The 22,706-nt window shown below is 34.9% G+C and overlaps 1 pseudogene; it reads left to right on the top strand.

Moving 5' to 3' along the window:
- The first annotated feature begins 605 nt into the window (after window positions 1–605).
- LOC105037291 (UPF0481 protein At3g47200-like) lies at window positions 606–3,475 on the top strand (annotated as a pseudogene).
- Window positions 3,476–22,706: the final 19,231 nt, after the last annotated feature.

Raw genomic sequence — 22,706 nt, 5'->3', positions numbered from 1 at the left:
CTATTTGTCTTGGCTTGTCCAAATCCACCATACAATTTAAGCTTGTTAAAAACAAAAAATTTTGAGGCCTTGATGTATGAAATAAGCTCCTAATATAAGGTGCCAAATAATGCATACAGCTGAGAGCTAGAAATTCCTCTAACTTGATAAGAGAGCGCTGAGTTTGCTAAGAATAAAAATATAAAGACTACTGCCAAATCAACCATACAAGTCGTCTATCAATATAGAGTCAAGAGGAATGATATTTCCCTGTCATTTTCGCTATGGAGCTTCCCGGTCTTTTTTTTTTTTTTTTTTTTTTGGTACGAAGCTCCCTAGTCTTCATGGTGACCTTAGTAGGTTTTCTGTTCCTGCAGTGCGGCCCCATCGGAGGGCAAGAAGTCAAGCCCAGACAGTTGTCAAGCCATGTTTATATATTACTGATAGATCTCAGAATCAGAAACAAAAAAGACTGGAAGTGATTGGGCAGGCCGAGATTCATAGGATGGAGATAACTTCCACGGAGAGCCCGCCGTTCGTGTCCGGTTAAGTTCTTGATTCCCACCCTCGTCCCTTGCTATAATACTTACAAGTAACCTTTTTTTTTTTTTTTTTTTTGGCGCGCGCGCATCTCTAATTTGGTGTTCTTTTAGTTTAATAAAACATGTTTCCTACCTTCCCAAGACATCAATTATTTTGTCAGTTGAGACGCTAGACTACTGAATATACTATGGTCGCTCACAAGTCATAACACCAAACATGATATTATATGTGAAACACGAGATTATTCGTGCAATCACCAACGATCATATGCATTACTTGAATCCTTCCGTAACTAAACTATATATATTTTTACTAAAAAAATAAAAAATATACACAAAGCAATGAGTGAAATTTACTGTGGCTGGAATTTTTTTCTCCAATCTTATGAGAGGCACAACTTTTTGGGGGCACATAGCATTTTTTATAGTTAATTTGTGGGCCATGCGAAGCTGGAAAGGCTGACTATTGAGTTTCTCCAATCAGATAAAGACCTCATAAATTAAAAAAAAATAGGAAACCTCAAGAAATCATAATTTCATGATTATCATACATATCATCGTATTCTCAATGCAATTCTTCAATTTTATTTTTTTACCGATTAGAAGTTGGAGCTTTTGCTGATATGATGTGATTTTTTTATATTCTATTTATCTTTTATTTCCTATATGAGAGATAATTCAAATTTCATTTCTTTATTTTTAGTTATTGTAGTTTTGAGGATTCATCTTTCATTTACCTCGGTTGGATTGTGGTCAAATAGTGGCAACTCTGTTTTGTTTTTAAATGGTTGCTTTCTAGTAAATTTCTCTTGGAGTTCTTGAATCATGGATGTGATATGGTTTTGAATGAACCACGGGAAAAAAAAATTGTTCTTAGTATGTGTATAGATCTCTTAATTTTGAAATTTTTGCTTGTATATGCATGCGAAATAACTAAAACCTAGAGAGTGCTTTCTTACCATCACTTACATCATTTAGATACATAGGGCATCCTGTCAAATTTGTTCGGCCCATTTTCAAGATATTATGGGATAAAAGTAGGTTGCCAGCAGCAACTGGGGAATTTTTTCACGGCAAATCAATTATTTTAATTTTTGAACTAGATGCCTGTTAGATAATTGATCTTAAAATTTTTGGTAACTCACTTGATCTTGCACTCTGTAAATCAGGTAGTAGCATGGAAGAAAAAATACTTAAGCAACCGCCCCCCCCACCGCCGCCCGGGCCTCCTAGCCATACCGATGAGGCGTGGATCAAGCAAGTGTGCAGAAAAGTAGATTCAGCAGGCCTCAGGGTCCGTTCTGGCGACCCACGCACCATCTTCAGGGTCCCCAGGCACATCCGACGATTAGATCCTGAAGCCTATGAACCAATGGTTACTTGCTTCGGACCTTTTCACCATGCGTACCCGTATTCGAGTTCTATCATGGAGGACCACAAGTGGCAGTGTGTTCGGCACCTTCTATCGCGTCGTGGAAGTCAAGATCTCCAAAATCAATTGTTGGGCATGTGCTTGTCTGAGTTGAAGAAACAGGATAACAGGATCCGGAGCTGCTACTCTGGGGAACTCCCTGGACGTCTGGATGCCCAAAAATTGGCATCGATGATGTTGCTTGATGGATGTTTCATCATTTATCTCATGCTAGAAATGCAGCAGAAGAAGTGGATGGAAGATGAGACAACGGAAGAGGATGAGAGCAAGCAGAGGAGAGAGTGGAAGATTGAGATGGGGGAAGATGGGAGGGTTTTAAATATGAGGAAGGGGGATGAACAACAGCTTGAGGTCCCACATGTGGCAGGGCAATCCACTTTTAACATAGTTGGTTTATGATGTGCTCAAGCTTGAGAACCAAATTCCTTTCTTCATCATACAATTGCTATTGGATAAGATCAAACCATGTGAGGATGAAAAGATTGATGTCGTTGACCTTGCCCTCCACTCTTCGAGGGCATCCATCCCGAGGAATCCATATCATTCAAAAAGGGCACCCTGACGACTACCTGCATTTGCTTCATCTATTTTATTCATCTCGGATCCCTTCAAAAGAGCGAGCAAAGACACCAGGACGGATTCGTCGTGCAATTGAATACAAGTGGAAGAAATTGGAAGTTGCTCTGCTACCCACACCAAGGTGGACTCCTAATGCGATGGACCTCAACAGGGTTGGGGTAAAGTTTAAGAGGAAGGAACGGGCAGACAGTTTCTTGAACATAACATTCAAGAAGAGGCCGCTGCTATGCCTCTCGTGGTTGTGTTTATGTTTAAAAGTGGATGGATGGAGATACCACCACTACAGATCTATCACTATACTAGTCATCTTTTCCGAAACCTCATGGCTTTCGAACAATGCTATCCTAAAACTGGGATGTACATCATGACATATGTTTTCTTTATGGATGGCATCATCGACCAGGCTGAGGACGTGCGGTTGCTCCGCTTGGAACGCATATTACAACACAAATTGAGCAATGATGCGGCGGCAGCAGAACTCTTCAATCAACTGGGCAGTCAAATACAATTTGATTGGAAAAGTAACTACCTTGAAAAAGAGATTGCTGAAGTAATTTATAGAGTAGATAAGTTTTATGAATTCAAATGGCACGAATGGTTTTCTGGGCTGAGGCGAGACTATTGTGGCAATCCATGGACTATAATTTCAGTGTTAGCAGCTGCTGCTATTCTCTTGCTGACTGTTGGGCAGGCAGTATTTTCTGCTATGTCCTACGTTCATTCTTCATAGGTGTTATTAGCCTGGTCTGCTATGCAAGCATGGATCAGAGATGGATATATATAATGGAAGGGTGAGGTAGTATAGATAAATGCGGTTGGCTATGTTGTTGACCTCATAAAAAATATTTTGCTGCGATGTATCATGCTTGGTATTTAATTTGCCAGGAAGTTAGGCAATGCCTGTAACGTGGTTGTGTCAAGGTTCCAGCATATGGAATTAGAATTAAATTCTGTTCTTGTTTACTCTTCATCTGGTTAAGTTTCATCTTGATATTTTAGATGCATTTTACTTGAGAACATCTATTGATAATATATTTGTCTGCTGGGCGTTATGCACAAAATCTATGAGTTTACCTGATTTCTCCCTCTAATATTCAAAAACATCAGTTTTTGGAAATTGTAGTGTTGTTTAATTATTATGTTTCTTCTACAAATTGTGTCCAACAAGTTTTGGACATAGTTGTCATAGCACAATGAACGAAATGAGGAGCACTTCGTCGGGTAGTTAATTTTCACTAATAATGGCTGAGGCAAAATTAAAATGAAAAAGAAAAAGAATTCAAATTTTCACCAAAATGGACATCCATAAATAAGGCACAGAAAGTGAGAGGGAGGGAAAGAGGATAAGAACACCAGTCTCGCACAGTAGACACAGGTTTCCTGGCTAGTGTCTGATTAACACATAATGGATGGTTTTGGCCGCATTTTTCCTAGATTTCTAACATTGATATTGGAGGATCTCTTATCGACATCCTTTTTATGGAGTAGGGCTTCTTCTACCAATGGCGTCTCATGTAAGGTAAATTAGAAAACTGTGTGCATGCGGAAGGATGAAAGATGTCTGGGGGTTAAAGATATTACTCAAATAAATACCCCCTTCCTGGCTAAGTGGGGCTGGAGGATGTTGTTGAATGAGTCTGTTGTTTGGAATAAAAACATAAGTGCAATTGGCTTATATAAAATGGTAGACCCTTTTGTAGTTGGAGGCCTATTCATTGTTGCTCAAATCTTTGGGGTGATGTTGTAAAAGCTTTATTGGCCGAATTCTACACATAGTTGGGACGACGAGAAAACTCTTTTTTGAAAGGACAATTGGATTTGTAAGGCACTACTTCAAATCTTATTCCCTACACTACACTCTCAATGTCATCACAAAAATGGCACTTTGGCTTATTTTTCAGCCGGCATGGCCATAGATGGAAAACTAAACCACCTTCAGACCCATCTTCTCAAGCCCATGTTGATTTTAGCAACTCATTCACTTATTAAATATGGTTACTTTTAACTCAATGGAGACAAGATTTGTTGGAAAGCTGAGAGTTCAGATAATTTCATAACCTCTTCAATGTATCACTTCCTCAACTTACTAGTGTGAAATGCAAGTTTGCCTCTTTCTTTGGAATCTGTTTGTATCCTTAAAAATCAAATGTTTCATATGGCTTTATTGGAAAAACAAACTAAATACAGAGAAGTTGTTGGGAAAAAGCTTGGATAGAATTTAGGAGGTTGCATGATTTGCAACACAACACCGTAGTCCATCAACCACATTTTCTCCAATTACAGCCTCTTCTCGAATATTTGGAAAGCAATCTGCTCTGCCCTCAGAATTCTTCATCCGCAATCTTCTTTCAAGTTCCTATATAGGGATGGATCCTTAGAATTTTGGAAAAAAAACTAAGCCTATTGTCCTTATGCTCTTGGTGGCAATTGTGTATTGTCTCACTACAGTAGTCTGGATCATTGCCAACACAAATAATTGCCATTCTTGATGCTTATAAGCATCATAAAGTTCACTGTTGATGCTTTCAAAAGCATAAAAAAAGTATCAGTAAGTGAAGAGTGGAAATTAATCTTTTCAACGTTTTGTTATGCTGATAGTTTTTTTGAAAAAGTCTCAGTAAGTGAAGAGTGGAAATTAATCTTTTTGATGTTTTGTTATGCTAATGCTTTTAAAAACTGTCGGCAATTAAAAGCATCGAAAATTGCTGATGCTTTTGTGCATCACTAAACACTGTGATGATGCAGATGATTTTTAAAAGCATCAGTAATTTTAATAATTATCGATGCTTTAGTGCATCAGTAATCATTCCATTATCGATGATTTAAAGCGTCAGCAATGCTCTAGTTTAGAAAAAATTAACATAATAATAGCTTAATAATCCATACAAAAATTATAAATTTCCAAAATTTATAAGATAATTCAAACACCAAGATAGTCATAATAAGCACTCTATATAATATCATAATCAATACATGAATCTTTCCAAAATTTATAACAAAATTCAAATACTAACATAAAGTCATAATAAACACTCCATATAATATAATAAAGCCATGATTACATTGTCTATTATGTTCATAAATTACAACCTATAACCAAAGAGAAGAAAACAAAAGAAATCTATAAAACTTAAAGAATATAGAGACATTAGGCTATGAGTAATCCATAAGAGCATGATCGTCGTCGACTCTATGACTGCTAGAAACTTGCAACAAAGATATAAAAATTTTAGTAGTTGAGAATACAAAAATTATAACATAAATTAAATGATTAAGTATATAAAAAAATATAAATATAGTAAAATATGTATCCTAAAAGAGTCCACAAATATCTATAACACAGAAGTCAACTAATCAATCTAAGTCCTCATAAAGGATATCACTATCATAGCTTTATCTCATCACCTCCATCCATGTCTCCACCTACTCCTCCACCTGTGCCTCCAACTGCTCCTCAATCTGTATCTCCACTCGTGTCTCAAACTACTCCTCAATCCGCACCTCTATTTGCACCTACATCTGAGCCTCAAGCATATAAATATCCACATTTCTAGAACTCTCTTTAGCATCCTGAGTGTAATCGATGCATATCAGATAATTGAGCAGGGTGACTCCAACTCCATAACCTTCATCCGACCATTAATAGTTCGATCCTAGCAATTCCATCATACTTGGGCCTCAATACGACTGGCATCCATAGATATTGAGGACTCGCCAATATATTCTATAACAAGAGATGAAGCTCTCTTCCTATATTCGAGAAAAAATATATATCAATTTTATACTTAAAAATAAAACTGCAAATCATTGCACTAAATGATGATCAATATATATAAATATATCTCTCGACTCATCGTCAGTAAAATGGCGATCTCGATGAACATGAGTCATTCTATAGAACTTATTTGAACTAGACTCCCTCACATGCTTATCCATCTAAAGAAAATATAAATTTTACAGAATATATGATCCATAAATTTTAATTGACAAACTCTAAGAGTTTCAATAAAACTTATGAGTATCATGATACATGATATATGATACGTTATTCATAGTTTTACTAAGAAGAATGATGATTATATACAAATCAAATTAGTCTAAAAAATTTGTAATATGCTAAAGAATTTAAAAAAATATATATGAATTCTTGCCTGCATCATGCGTAGCTCTTAGACTCTGATGTATGAGGAACAAATAGAGTGTTCATGTAGCTCTACCAATATCAGAATATGCCTATAAAAATAAATTTAAGAGTATAATATATCTTGTTTATGTAACCGAACTATGTTAGCAATTAACATAACATAAAATATATGATGAGTGTATAGAATTATTTGTCCCCTCTCAGAGAATCAATAATGAATGAGCTCCCTCCACGAATAAGGATCTACACTAGGAGGATAAACATGAGCAACATCGTCCTTTGCCAAATACTCTCTTTTGTAGTCCCTCTTCAATATGGCTTTAACTTGTTTTCAATTTCGATTGAGGGACTTTAGCACCTATTTATGGCTGTCTAGTGGGAGTATAAATTTACTTTAGAATGAAACAAAGAAGGATATTTGATTATTAAACAACATAATTAATTAATTATAAACAAATTAACATACATTATTAAGTCATCTTTTTAACTTTACTACTCAAGCTTATATGTAAGAAGCATATCGTTCCATTTTATATAGTTCTAGAGAAAAAATTGATCCTTCCATACACTAGTATCTAAAAAGCTCATCAATAATCTGACAGCCTTATTGATAGACTACCCATCTGATTGCATCGGATGATGACCCTCTCATCCTTAGCTAAATGTTAGACATCTCTGACCCATATGGTCCATGTCTAATCTATGCTCTCCCAGATGCATCTATAATAAATACATAAAATAAAAAATATATTATGAATCAATCAACAAAAATTAATACTTAAACATGAATAGTCATTAATATATAATATTTCTATCAAATTATCCTGGATGTGTATCTCATTCATAACAGTATCCTCATCAGCAGGAGGATCGTGCTGTAACTCAAGCTGCTATGTGGACAAAGGATCGGCATGGGACTGCTGCACGAATGATGAAGGACTAGCCTCAGACTGTGTGACTGCATCAACTATCGAACTGATCAAAACATGATCCATTTTGAAAATTTATAACTCCACATTATCGAATCATTAGTGTCGAGGCATAATATCACCTAGCATTCATAAATAGAAATAAAAATGAGCTAATATAAATTATCAAATAATAAATATAATACTGATTGAATTGCTAATAAGATGGAAGATCTACTAATTTATTAGGTCCCATTTCTTTGTCATTGCACTCTTCCTTGACTATTTACTTGGTTCACCCGCCATATTAGAGATGGTAGCACTACAAAAAATTTGATCTTTTGTGATGAATTTTTTCGTTGCTAAAGATGAAATTTTGTCTCAAAATTATTAGCGATAAAAATTTTCATGGCTAAAAGTTTGTAGAGAAAGCTTTATAGCCAAAGCCTTAGCGAGGAAAAAATTTTATTTCATCGTCAAAAGTAGTCAATCGGACGATGAAAATATTTACAGTATTAGCGACGAAATATTTTCATCATAAAAGCTTAAACTTTTATGGCTAAAATTATAATGAAAAATATTTTTATCATCAGAAATGAATATTATTCATTTAATTTTTTATTATTATTATTTTTCAATTTAGTGATAAAAAATAAAATTTTATTGCAAAATTTAGCAATAAAAAAATTTCATCGCTAATTTAGCAATGAAAAAATTTCATCACTAATTTAGCGATGAAACATGAAATTTTGTTGCTAAATTTATGATGAAAAAAAAATTTATCATAATTTTGTAATAAAAAAAATTATCATAATTTTTATGACAAAAAAAATTTCATCATAATTTTTGTGACAAAAAAATTTTATCGCTAAAAGAAAAATAAAAAAAAAACAAAATTTGTAATGAAAAAAATTATTTTTAGCGATGAAAATTTATTTCATCATAATTTTAGTGATGAAATAAAAATATGTAGTAAAAATTTGAATATTTTAGAGTGATAATTTTTTAATTATTTTTTGTGATGAAATTAATATTTTATCACTAAATTAAGTTAGGGATGAAATAAAATATTTTTTACTATTTTTATCATGAAAACATTTGTTTAAATATAAATTTTCATCAGATTAAGCATATTTTACATAAAAATATATGAACATAATAAAAATATTCAAATTCTAAATAACAATAAATTTTATAGTTATTATTATCACATACAAAAGTATGAGTTCATACAGTATTTAAAATTTTAAAAAAATTATAAACTATTTATCATCAAAATCGTTGGCCTCGTTTCCTCCTCCAAGAATCGATCCCTAGCCCAATGTGTATCGTAATGGCTGTGCAGAGGCGGCATCATGTGGCTGTAGAGGTGCTAACTCAGAGACATCGATATCGAGCCATCCCGCCATTGCTGTCACTATCCTCTCGAGTTTTATTGCGATTCATCTAATAAGTAATTTAATCCTGCATCATGCTCATCGATGTCCTAACTGCCTTTGGCATCGAGGCATCATCAAACTGATCGGATGATGAACTTTGGATTTTTTTGAGCGCATGCTATGCTCAAACCCTAGTTGTCATCCAAAGACGACATCCAGGATCGCATCATCTATCATCGAACAAACAGACTATGATCTAGCATTGCTGTCAGATCCAACCTCCCTCATCGTCTGCTTTCTTAATTTTAATATTTTTTTCTTCACAATAGATCAAATAACATCATAAATTTATTTCGAAGGTTTTAAAAGCATTCAAAATATAGTACCATACTTACATGATACTGCCTCGCCCCTTCGGTCACAAACTCACCACTCGTTCTGATAGAATTTACCATAGGCATCGATCCCGGATAGTTCCTATTAAAACAAAGGAAAAGAAGAAAAAGGACATCAAAATAATTTAAATATTCAATAAGAACTTACAGCATGCATTGCAAATATAGTTACATACCATCCTCTTCATTCTTTATGCAAAAAAGGCACTTCCTTGCATGTAAATAGAATCAATCTTACTCCTATTCACCTTATTTGCCTCCAATCATCGCTAAAAAATATATACAATTATAACCAATAAAGAGCATAACAATATCAAAATAACTTGATACACTAAATATACTTTAAATGCCTCACTCTCAAAATGCTAGCATAACCACTGCCAATCATCACTAGACCCAGCCCAATTTCTATAAGGCTAGGTCATAGAGTCAATCCCCTTCACCTGCAGCTGATTGTAGTACCTATGAAGCCTACATCGCCGATCTCTATATCTATTTACAACCATTTTGAGAATACATGCCATCACTTATTCGTCGGTGCAATCCTCGAAGTTAATATTATTCTGCACATATAAATATTCATCATAACAAGAAGCAAAGACAGAGAATTATTCATGTAATAAAGAATTATCCATATAACCAAAAATTATCCATGTAACATCCTTGAAGTGTAACAAAGAGACTAGAAAAAAGATAATATGAATCATATAATGATGTGCAAGACATTCGAAGTTAATTCTTACCTTGATGTGAGAGACAAGTGCATCGTGATATCGAGGGGCGACATGCTTGAAACTTTCGACAGTATAGGCCCAAATCATCGACTCCAAATCCGAGTTCTTTTAATAATTTTTTGACTTCGTAATGACTTGATGGAAGTAACTCTCTCTTAAAAAGAAAGTCCTTCAAAAATTTGAGAAACCAATTAAATGAGTTATTTGACCACTTACCAAGTATCTTTATATGTAATAACTTTATTATGACGGACAACAGAGAGTACTTCTTACAACCAAATAAACGTCACTTTGTGCATCTCTTAATAAATACTCAAATCTATTGTTCACAGGCATGTTACTATCCTCCTTGACTTCTTATCTCGAGATGGGATGCTGATGTTTTGATCCCGCTTCCATATTTACTTCAAATAACTCTGGATGGAGATCCTCTAGAATTTCTCTATCTTCTGCATCGAGTGTTTGCTTTTCACGATTGGGTGGTCCACCTACTGACGATGCATTTGTGGGACTTCTGGGCAACATGCTCGAGCAGTCGGCAAATCTTCACCACAACAAGTCTATCTCTTCTAAGTCACATCTATATCGTGTTCATATAAATAATTTTGAATGCCCGATAGGGTACATCAAAATAAATTTGTATATCGATGACATGGATAATGAACTTTTTCATCTTTTCTAGTGTGATGGATGTCACATTCATGAAAGACGTCACACCCACAATATACTTGGGATAGAACTTATCGCGTAATAACATCCAACTACGATCCATGCCTACATGTTTATGATATAAATTATACAGTCAATCTTATGTAATAATAGTTGACTAACACCTTATATCTCCTATCTATAGGGTGGTGGTCCTATCTCATTCAAAAATGCAAGAATTTAATATTGCCATACATGTCTTCTATACTAAAAAAATTTCGACAGTATTTCAGCATAGTTTCCAGATACACAAACACTAAAATTATGCTATGTACCTAGAGAGTATGATCAAAAATACCGATGAAACTTTTTGATGTAGAAGTACATGGTATGCAATATAAAATTCATTCATGTGCCCAAACTATTCGCAAGGACAATTCAAGGATAGTGTGTACAACACCAATATTTTTTTTTATTAAAGGACAAAAATTGGTTCATGCATGCTATCCTCGAACAAAAATTTTAATGTTTATAAATTTGTTATGCTATGATTAATATATTATTATTATAACTACTTTTTTTAAACTATTTTCAGGTCATGAACTATGCTTCATATAAAGAGTAGACCAATAAATAATCGTGCCTAATAACTAAAATTAATTATAAAAAGGAGAACAAAAATTAAAAAATTATAAAAATTAAAAATTATGGCCTTTTGATCTTCCAACTCTCCCGTAAATCCCACACAAAAAGAGAGAAAAATTCTCAGATTTATAAATTTGTTATGCTACGATTAATATATTATTATTATAATTATTTTTTTAAACTATTTTTAGATCATGAACTATGCTTCATATAAAAGGTAGACCAACAAATAATCATACCTAATGACTAAAATCAATTGCAAAAGGGAGAACAAAAATTATAAAATTATAAAAATTAAAAATTATGGCATGTTGATCTTCCAACTCTCTCGTAAATCTCACACAAAGAGAGAGAGAGATGGGTACCAAGATCGTGAAAAAAATAGATTACTAGTGAAAAAAATAAGAGGAAGTATAGACTAGATTTAATATCTTCATGCCTATCCAATAATAGTAAGATTTTTATCTCATGTTGGTGCTGCGCGTGTTTGTGGTTCTCTTCAATGGAAGGCAAATTGTTCTGATCCTATTTGTCTCGGCTTATCCAAATCCACCATACAATTTAAGATTCTTTTAAGAAAAAAAAGATATATGAGGCTTTGATGTGCTGAAATAAGCTTCTAGCATGAGGTGCCAACTAATGCATACAACTGAGATTTAGAAATTCCACTAACTCGATAAGATAGCGGAGAGTTTGCTAACAGTTAAAATATCAAGATTAGTGCCAAATCAACCACACAAGTCGTCTATCAATGTGGAGTCAAGAGGAATGATTATTCCCTGCCATTATTGGCTACTTGTTTGGCCCTGACTTACTTAATCCCAACATTGATGGGATAGTTATATAGTGTTTTTTTGTAAGAATTGCATTTCTTAATTGGATGATGACCAATGAGGTGACCGTGGTCACCATGTCCTCAAAAAAGACAAGGCCAGATAAGGACACACTACAGTGAAAATGATGAAAGACGACGCTATAAAAGGCATTTTACGACGCTAATAAGCATCGTTAATAAGCTTTACGATGCTTCAAAAAGTGTCGCGAAAGCGTCGTCTATGTAAGAGTGGAGATAAAAAGCGTCGATGCTTTTTAAAAGCATCGCAATAATTTTTCACGATGCTTTAAAGCATCGTAAAATTATCTGCTAACAGCATTTTTTAGCATCGTTAAAAACAACGCATCCTCCACTCTACTAAGATGCTTTTCGAAGCGTCGGCAGTTAAGTCATTAGCGATGCTTATAAGAGTCATTAAACAGTGTATTAACGATACTTATAAGTGTCGTTAAGTTTTGTAATAGAAAAAAAAATATACAGATTTTATATACAAAAAAAAAATACATACATTCCTATACAAAATTATATCAATTATTCAAATATAAACCTGTACAATCACCACCATTCACACCAAAAGTAAACTTCAATAGCAAATTTAACCAAACCAAAAGATATTATTTTATATAAATAAAAATAAAGTACTAATCATCCATTACAATCAAGAGTAATATAAATAAACATAAAATATAATAAAAATAAAATAATATTAATCTGCAGGCGGATGGTCGTCGCTGTCTCCACGTGACGTTCCGCTGTCTCGACGGGTGCCTGATGTGCCAAGAGCCACAAGAAACATATCAAAAGCATGATTTGCATATCTATAAATAAAAATATATAGATCATTAAATTAATATAAAAATATATATTTAATAATATGTGTTTACCTAAGATGGGCCAAACATCTCTAATAAAGATGAAAGCCGATCAATCTGTCCCCTCATGGCCTGCATCTCGGCACGGCTCTGTCGCATCTCCTCCATCTCAGCGGCACGACTCTGTCTAATCTCCTGTATCTCCGCCTCGAGTCTGGGACGCATGAATCCTGAGCATCTGCTGCAGTATGCTGCGTATATCTACTAACCTCAGATAACTGAGTAGGGGTGACTCCTACTCCATAATCCCTCACTCGCCGTAGCGCTCTGGTCCCATCAACTCTATGAACACCTCGGCCTCGATACGCTCTGCTGCGTAGATGCTACGGACTCATCGTCACGCTCCGCAATGAGAGATGTAGCCCTCTCCTGTATTTATTTTGAAAACAAGAGTTATACATTAATAGTAAACAAAATTAAATTAAAATCATTGCAAACAATAGAATATTAATAATACCGTACATATAAATCTCTCGACTCATCTTGAACAAAAGTACCATCCTGATGAGTATGAGTCATCTGGTAAAACTTCACTTTACCGGATTCCCTCCCATGCTCATCCACCTACACAAATAATTTTAATTTTAAGCAAACAGTTATAATAATTTAAAAAAATATATGAGTATCATGATACAGACATGGTCCACGATACATAATGATATTAGTTATATAAATATTTAATATAAAATTAAAAATTAATTATGAAAATTTAAGGAACATACAAACTCCTGTCGAAGTCGTGCATAACTCTTCGACCCCGATGTATGAGAACAGACTGAGCTGCTCGTGCAGCTCTACCAATAGCAGAATAAGTCTGTAAAATAAAGTAAAGAACTTATTATATATATAATATATAATATATAATATAAATCAATATTTTTATAAAATATTTAAAAAAAATAATGAGCAGATAATATACTTGTGCCCTCTCAGAGAACCAATAATGAACCAACTCCATCCACTGATGAGGGGGTACATCAGGAGGATAATTCCTAGCAACCTCCTCCTCTGTCATACCCTATCTCATATAGTCCCTCTTCAATTGTGCTCTATATTCTTTCCATTTGCGGTTGAGAGACTTCATTACAAAATCATGAGTGGATGGAGGGAGAACAAACTTGCTCTATAAAAAAAAAGTTAAATGAAATAAATTATATAAGTGATTAACAATTAATATACAGTATGAACATCAATTCATTACCTCTATAACTCGGAGGAGCTCAACTTTGTACATTGGAAGCATGTCATTCCATTTTGCATAGCCCAACGGACATAGCTGAGGCCTCCGAGCAACAGTCCCCAAAAATGAAGTCAATAAGCAAGCAGCTTTCTTAATTGGCTGACCTAACTGATTGTACTCCATAACAATTCTCTCGCCTTCACGCATCTGCCACACATCTCGTACTACTGTGGGTCCGCGTCTGGGGCGTACTCTCCCAGATCCGTCTGCAAAAAATACATAAAAGTAACTATATCATAAATATACATAAAATGAAATAAAAATAAAATTACATGAAAGATAATATATACCCTGCACGTGTATCTCATCATCTAGCTGATGAATAGGAGGATCGTGCTGTGCTGATGATGAAGGACAGGGCTCAGAATGCTGTGCAGCTGAACTGGCCTCAGGCTGCTGTGCTGAAGAAGACGTACCGACCTCTGTCTGTGAAAACTGGAACTGCACACCAGCATATCGTCCCCTGTGACGCATGATGTCACCTAGCATTTATATAAATAAAAGGTAGAATCAGTTAATATATGGAGTAAAATAACACAATAATTAATACAAAATATATATATCATAAATAATTATTATCAGTAACAATCAAGCAGTAGTGTTTCCTTCAAATTCTGTCCTAACCAACATCGTCGTAGCATTTAAATCATCAGCTGGCATAAAATTGTAGGACATACATTGTGTATAAGTGTCATCGTCATCATCCTCCACTTGGTTTCCCATATCATATAAGTCTCTAGGTTTTATTTTGATGACAGTAAACCAATCTTTATCTTTTGCATCTTGTACATAAAATACTTGACGAGCTTGAGATGAAAAAATGAATGGGTCATCCTTCAATAACACACCAGTGTGTATCAACTTGAAAAATTTACAAGTGTAAATCCATTTGCATCTTGTTTCAAACCCCTTGGTGAGTTTATATCTATCCAATCACATCTAAATAATACTACTTTAAATTTTTCATAATAATCCAACTCATAGATATCTTTAAGTGCACCATAATAGGATTTTCCATCCGCTTCCACCATAACACCGTTATTCTGTGTTTTTCTAAATTTCTTCCGTTCTCTAGTATGAAATTTAAAGCCATTAATTATGAAACCGTTATATCTATTCACAATCTTGTTAGGTCCTGAACAAGAGCTATTAGTTCATCTGAATTATTTGTCTCCATCATCTTTGATACCTAAAAAAAATGATATGATGAAGTACTGTTGAGTTATCTGATATTAAAGATGTATCAAAAATTAATGTATCCCATAATTAAATATAAATCACACCTGATTCGAAAGCCATATAGGGAATAACTCGACCAACCATCGCTGTTCAATCCTTGCATTAGGATGAATGTTATGATTGGCTCATCTCTGATAAATTAAAAATTCACTGATAAAATATAAATATATCATTTAGAATATTATATCTAATATAAAATTTAAATCTTAATGTCATGCCTTAAATATACTAACCTGCGATGGTCAGATATTATGTCACTATGAAGTAACACAAACGATGTGCTTGTGCTAAGGATTTTTGATCAAGTACAATACTTTCAGCTCTTCCCAAGAATTTTTCAGCAGTTAAGAACTTATACAGTTCTGCATTCTCCACAAAGTCATTATGCCATTGAGGTCGACTAAAAATAGTCTCTACACCTTGAAGATATCTTGAACAAAATGTCAAACATTCATCCGCAATATATGCTTCAGCAATCGAGCCTTCGGGATAGGCTCTATTTCGCACAATCTTTAAGACGCACAAGATACCTTCAAGAATTAAATATTTATTAAAATATCAGTATGCTGTTTTTTAATAAAATTATCAAAAGATTTAAGGTTTGTAATAATACCTCTCAATAGGATACATCCATCTATAATGTATCGGTCCACCAACTTTAACTTCTGAAGCTAGGTGAATGAGCAGATGTACCATAATAGTGAAAAATTTAGAAGAAAATTTTTTTTCATCTGGCAAAGTGTAATTGCAATATCGGATTCTAACTGATAAAGTTCCCGAGGACCAATAACTTTTGAACATAATGCCTTAAAGAATGACGATAATCGAAGTACAATTGCAATAACTTGTTTCGGCAATGATGATCTTAAAGCTATTGGAAAAATATCTTGCATCAATATGTGACCATTATGACTTTTAAGATTTGAAAATTTTCGATCCTTTAGATGCACACATCGTGAAATATTTGATGCATATCCATCAGGTACTTTGATACTTTTCAAAACTCCCAAAAAATTATCTTTTTCTCGAGCAGACATTGTGTAACATGCAGGAGGCACATACATTCTATCATTAGCAAGCATTTTAGGATGAAGTTCCTATCGGATACCCATTTCTTTTAAATCAAGATGCGCCTTCATGTTATCTTTGCTCTTTCCATCAAGGTTTAAAAATATTCCAAGTAAATTATCACAAACATTCTTCTCTATATGCATGACATCAAGATTGTGTTGAATAAGATTATGTTTCTAATAAGGTAAGTCAAAAAAGATACTTCATTTTTTCCATAAATATTTACTGGGCTGTTGTGTAGATGCTATCTGTGTGTCTTCCTCATTTTCATCTTCGAAATAATTGTCTGGATCTTGAAACACCTCTATATCTATAGTACTGATACTAACTTCCTCTGGTAACCCTTCGTGCATTGAGCTTTCAACATCATCCCTTCCTCTTTTTTGAGAGGACTTTGAGTGCTTACCATAGTTGTAATTGATGCCATCTATTTGTCTATGAACATCAGTTTCAGAAGGTGGAATAGGGGCACATCCCAATTCCATAGTACCATCAAACAAATCTTTCTGAAATCGAAACAGATGATTTGCTTCCAACCATCGATGATGTCCCATGTAACAAAATTTACCTCCATGTTTTAACCAAATTGAATGGTTGAATCTCCACAACAAGGACATGCGACCCATCCCTTTGTACTCCAGCCAGATAAATTGGCATATGCTAGAAAATCATTAATAGTCCATAACAAAGCTGCCCGTAGTTTAAATGTTTGGCCGTTCGAAGCATCAAATGCATCAACACCCTCCCATAACTGTTTCAATTCCTTATTAAAGGCTGTAGGAAAATATCAATATCATTGCCTGGACCCTTATCTCCTGGAATAACCATTGACAAGATAAGTGATGATTGTTTCATGCACATCCACGGTGGCAAATTGTAAGGTATCAAAATGACTGGCCAAGTGCTGTAGATAGAACTCAGGGTCTAAAATGGATTGAAGCCATCAGAAGCTAAGCCAAATCTAACACTGCGAACATCAGAGGCAAAATCAGGATGCCTATCATCAAATACTTTCCATTGAAGACTATCTACTGGATGTCTCAACATTCCATCCTTTGTACGTCCTTCATCATGCCATCTCATTGATGAAGCTATTTTTGATGATGCATAAATCCTTTTCAATCTAGGTATAAGAGGAAAGTAATGCAATACCTTGGCCGTTTCTTTTTACTCCGCGTTGCATCCAATTCATTCAGTACATCATCTCGATCTTCTTTTTGTGTATCCATCTTGAAGATCTACATACATTGCATGACTCTTGATTAGCATTTTCACCCTGATATAACATACAATCTTTCGGACAACTATGAATCTTTTCGTATCCAAGATCTAATTCCTTTACTACTTTCTTGACTTCATAATACGATGGTGGTAAACGAGTACTTTTGGAAATACATCCTTTAATAACTTGAGCAGCATGGTAAAACTCTTTCTAGACCATCCATTCAAATATTTTAAATGAAATAAATGTACAAGAAAAAAAATCTTAGAAAATTTCGTACAACCTGGATATAATTCTTCATCTGCATCTTTCATTAAGATGTGATAACGAGCTATCTCATCATTAGATGTATGTATAGGCTCCTCAACATGCATACGTTCCGTATGCGTACATCCATCAAACATCCCAACTGTTTCTTGTATACTACTGTCTTATCCTAAATTTTGAACACCAAGTCCAAAAGCATCTGTGATCAAACCCCTTATATCATCATCTCTTGCAGAATTGTCTTGTAGGCTAGTGGATCCAAAATGAGTCAGGGGTTGGTTACATGATGATGGCAACATAGATTCTCCATGAAAAATCCAGTCGGTATAACCTCTTAAAAAATCATTCCATACCAAATGTTCTTCAACAATTTGTGGATCTAAAGAAGAACTATTTACACATTTCCGACATGGACATAAAATCTTTCCATTCAAACTACTTTTCTCCATACCAAATTTAATGAAGTCATGAACTCCATCTAAATATTTTTTACTATTCGTTGGTTTATTTATCCAACTTTTGTTCATTGTAGGATAAAAATAATCGAACTTGTAATTTATCTAAAAATAAAAAAAATTATACAATCTATATTAATGCAATGAGTAAAAAATATTAGTCATTTCATAAAATCCAAAAAAATAATGGCTAGATAAAGTTTACATAGTAAATGCTTGCTATCATCAACTAATAGGTAAAGAAGGTCCTATCCCATTCAGAAAATGTATTAATTCTATAGGTTAATTACAGAAATCAAATGATATGCAACAAGAGCCGAAAAAAATTTCGGCAGTATTTTCTCTTAGTTCTTCCGTATAGGGAGAATAAAAGAAAAATACCATCCGAAATTTTTTTCAAACCCTCAGCATACCATTTGATTATGGTAATGACCTATAGAATTACTCACATTTTTCAAACTGTCCATAGTGGACAATCAATTGATCAATGTACATAATTCTTTTATCCGTACAAAAATAAATAAATATACGGATACAATAGAATATGTACATTAATCAAAAGACGGGTCTATGATTCTATGCAATGCAATTTTTTTTAAAATTAATTCATAATTAACATTGCCTGGCATCTTTCATCACATCCCTTTAATGAGCAAGCAGAGTGTCTGGATTCAGTCATTGGTTGGTGCATCTCTCTCTCTCTCTCTCACACACACGCGTACATATCACTCTTAAAAGAAAGTACTATAACAATAACGGTGTTTGTTTGAAAGCTTAACCATAAAAATCATGAAAAAGATATCAAGTATTAGTCCAGTAAGACAACGTAGAGAGGAGATTTCAAGTATTATACAACTCCTTTTTCTAGCTTCTAAACCAATCATTTTTGCTAGTTTGGAAAAGGTCTAATTCCAACTGTCCGTTGTACTCATGTTTGCCCCCGTGTGGCTATCATGAATGACTTCCCAGAGAGAAGAGGTTCAGTGTGGATTGGTCGGCGGATTAAAATACAAAGAAGGGATAGACATTAGGGATATTGAGAAGTACATCTACGATGATTGCAGTAAAGTTATCTTCATAATTTTTGGTGAAGCCTTGTGATTATATATGAAATGGTTACTATGAAATTATGGTTTATATGATTTTATATATGATTCATATGGTTTGATATAAATATGTTGCTTTTCTTGGTGTTTTTCAAGCTTTGAATGACTTATGCTTGCCTTTTTCCCCTTCTTATTTTCTTCATGATGGGTATGCACACTAGGCGGAATTTGTACTTCTACAATCAAAAAATGTCATAACATTTGCTCGGTAAGAACCACTCAACGTGATTTATGGGTCTTTCTTTGATAGTTGCTTTTCCTTTGGTTTGGATTGTTGCAAACTAGTGGGCAGCTAAACTAGTCCCCATCTATATCAAAAAGAAGAGCTCAACTATTCATACAAAGCATCGACAGCTCGAGTACATGCTAGATTTTGATGGACCCAAAAAAAGAAAAAAAAAAATCTGAGTTCCTTTTTGCATTAAAAAGGAATTGCCCCTGGTGAATTGGATAAGGCCGACCAAACCACAAGGTCGCATATGCGATAAAGCTCTTAATTTCATGTGAGTTGTGAGCCCAGCTCTAGGAATTGTTCTACAACTATGGCTGTGGATGATCTGTACTGGCCTTTTTTAATGTCTTCCCTGCATCAATCACCTCAACCAATTCTACTACTCCAAAGGCAGGATCATGGGAAAGGTGATCTCAAACATTAGCTATATTTTATTTTACTTGATGCATGCTCTTTTTCTAAAGGTTGGTGGAATGAACGAACTGGGAGCAGACTAAGAACGAAGGCTTTGGTATGCATGGTACTCTTTTGTTTTAACTTACAGACTCTAAATTCATACCTCTTTCCCGGAATTGGCCATCATCATCCCATCCCCACTTCACTTGGTGGCCCGGACAATCATAGCACCTTTGATACACCTGAATCCAAAACGTTGACTCTATTCTAGTAATAGTTGTAAGCATGAATATAGGAAAATGCAAGCAGAGTCCGTCATTTCAAGATGATCCAATGATCTTGGCAATGGATTGGTTGCAGTACCATACTCAACCATGGTCACAGGTATGGCATTCCGAACAATTTTGATAGAGGTAAAGATTCTGAATTTATAAAAAAAAAATCTAAAAATTCATCGCAAGTTTAAAAATAATTTGAATAACGAAAAACTCAAAAAAGACAATAAAACTAAAAATTTAAGCTGCCTGCGATATTTGTATATTTATTTATCCAAAAGTAAGTATAGGAGATGTAAGAATAGCAAACAATATCAAGAGGCCCTACTAGCAATATGATATCATTAGTTTGCAACACATAAATATTATCTATAATTATATTACTTGAGGGACAATTCATGAACAAATTATAAAATTCATTAATAACCAAGAATAGTTGAATGTTTCTGGATTATTTATCTAACAGAAAAATTGGGAATAACTCATCATCACATCCTGGCTTGGTTCAAATTACTCTCTTTCTCTCACTCACTCACTCACTCTTACAGATACACATTTTTTGCCAGAATCAAGGAAATAAAACGAGAAGAAAAATTTGAAAGTAGATTGGCAACATGTAGTACCGGATCTATGCATGCTCAGGCAAAACATCCCGACACGGCAATGTCAATTGGACCACATCACAAGATGGTGGAGCGCGTAGCTTATATAGGATGAAGGCATATTTTACACAATATGCAGATAAGTGGACAGCTACTATTATGTTCTTAGGTCTTGAAACTGCTGTGCAATTATACAAGTTGGATGCAACTACCATGCTCCTGTACTAGCAATCTCTCTCTAGTCCAACCCCATCTTGGAGTGCATTGCAAGTGCAGTGTCAGACCCCTTCACAACAATTGGTGTTGACATAAATGAAGCTGTGCTTATGTTTGGACTATCCAACAAAAGCTTTTTAGAAGTCATAAATTTTTTTATAGAATCTTTATTTTACTGATATTGTAAACCAATAGTGAATACATTGTCAGCATGATACTAGCAAGTTATCAACATAATAAGATTTTTGAGTTTATTTCTGATCCGATTTCATGGCTGCTATGCATGAGGATGATTCTCCTGACTTGAGAGAAGTAGGAAGAATACTGACAGAAAATCTGCAGGTATTTTGCAATTAAAATTCTCGATTGTGTTCGTTTGCATGCATGCCAATAATTCTGTGGTTCTTTTCTTTTTCACTGATGGATGTTATTTCAGATTCCTGATGTCTCATTGAAGGCACGAAGGCTTGTAGTAAGAGTTTGTGATGTGGTGACTCAAAGAGCTGCCCGATTAATAGCTGATATGATAATCTCAACTAACTGATACCCTAGATAAACCAATAACCAAGTTCAGAAAATACCTCAGCCTGACGAAGCCAAAAGGCGATTCCGCAAGCCTTTCTGATGCAGATCCGAAAGGTACGGCGTCGGATATGTTGGGATGCGGTCGGGTCGGGGAGGGGGACCGGGGGGGTCTTTTGGGCCTACGAAGACGGCCGCCGGGAGGGGGGAGGGGAGGAGGGCCGGTGGGGTGGCTGCTTCCAGGAGGGCGGACGGCGTACGGCTTGGACCGTGCGGGTGCGACGTCGACGGACGCGGCAGCAAAGGGGAGTGGCGGACGGCGGTGCGGCATGGACGGTGGGTGCGGCGTGGACGGCGGGTGCGGTGCCGGCGGAGGAATGGGTGGAAAAGGGCGGCGGTAGATAGATTAGGATACGGGAGAATGGGGGTATTAAATGAACCAAACGACGCTTTTTAGCGTCGTTAAATAATGACGTAAAAAAATGTCGGCATTTTCTTTATTTAACGACGCTTTTGCTAAAAGCGTCGGCGTTGACAATGCTCAAATTTTACGATGCTTTTAAGCGTCGTTAAACTACGACGCTTTTTAAAAGCATTGGCAGGTCAGCGTAACTTGCCGACGCTTTCCAAAAGCATCGGCAAAAAATAGTTACTAAACCCCCTTCTTCCTATAGTGACATTATACCTGCCACTGCAATGTGAGTCACGATAAATTTCACAATGAAACTTGAGGACAACCCATTTTGGCTAAATGGTTACAAAAATTCAGTT

Source organism: Elaeis guineensis, chromosome 1 (genome assembly GCF_000442705.2).
Source record: "Elaeis guineensis isolate ETL-2024a chromosome 1, EG11, whole genome shotgun sequence".
NCBI classification, from domain to species: domain Eukaryota; kingdom Viridiplantae; phylum Streptophyta; class Magnoliopsida; order Arecales; family Arecaceae; genus Elaeis; species Elaeis guineensis.
The sequence above is the reverse complement of the archived record's forward strand: the minus strand, read 5'-3'. Positions and strand labels throughout refer to the sequence as shown.